Source organism: Ailuropoda melanoleuca, chromosome 7 (assembly GCF_002007445.2).
Source record: "Ailuropoda melanoleuca isolate Jingjing chromosome 7, ASM200744v2, whole genome shotgun sequence".
Classification (NCBI taxonomy): Eukaryota; Metazoa; Chordata; class Mammalia; order Carnivora; family Ursidae; genus Ailuropoda; species Ailuropoda melanoleuca.
The window spans coordinates 113,883,516-113,884,536 of record NC_048224.1 but is presented as its reverse complement, the minus strand read 5'-3'; positions in this window follow the sequence as shown (position 1 = coordinate 113,884,536).

Below are 1,021 nucleotides of genomic sequence, written 5' to 3'. Positions count from 1 at the left end.
ACCGCACACAGATATCGGAAGATAAACGGAAGGGGGAGGGAGCTGCCGCATTTGGGCGCTGGGAAGCGGTAGCCACCTGCACGGGGGAGCAGGCAGACTCACAGACCGGCACCAGCAAGAGAGCAGACTGAGACCGTGAGCCAGGGATCGCGCGCCACCAGACTGAAATGGAACTCCGGTGTGCTCACTGGATCCAGACTGAGACCGGGAGCTCCGGGAGCACGCGCGGGGCGGCTGGCGGCATTAGAAACACAAAGGACAGAGACGCACCGGCCCTGGAAGTGAGGGCTGGGANCTGGGATGCCGGGTGTGGGGCGCACATCCCGGGACGCTGCAGGGTTGAGCAGCACCAACAGTAACAGAGTTAAAGTGGCCAGAACATCAGTGGAGAACGGGCCACAATCTCTCTGTTCTGTGACAGAGGCTGAGATTCGGCCACTGCTGCTCTGACTCTCAGAAGAGGCACAGCAGACTGCCAGGGAAAGCCGCCAGAGAACAAAAGCCTGGAAATACCGGCTCACAGCGTGCCCATCCCCATCCCCTCTCAAGGGGACATGGAGACGCTACCCAAACAGGGTTGCCTGAGTATCGGTGCAGCAGGCCCCTCCCCCAGAAGGCAGGATGAAAAATCAAGAAGCCCACAACCCGGGGCGCCTGGGTGGCGCAGTCATTGAGTGCCTGTCTTCAGCTTAGGGCGCGATCCCGGCATTCTGGAAAGGAGTCCCTCATCGGGCTCCTCAGCTGGGAGCCTGCTTCTTCCTCTCCCACTCCCCTGCTTGTGTTGCCTCTCTCGCTGGTTGGCTCTCTGCCACATAAATAAATAAATAAAATCTTTAAAGAAGAAGCCCACATCCCTAAGATCCCTATAAAACAAGGACGCACGGCCTGGGTCCCAGTCAAAAATTTGGGCTCTGGAAACGCTNAAATTTGGGCTCTGGAAACGCTGCAACCTCTCCTCATCAGAATGACAAGAAGGAGAAGCCCCCCACCCCAGCAAAGAAAAGACAGTGAGTCTGTGGCC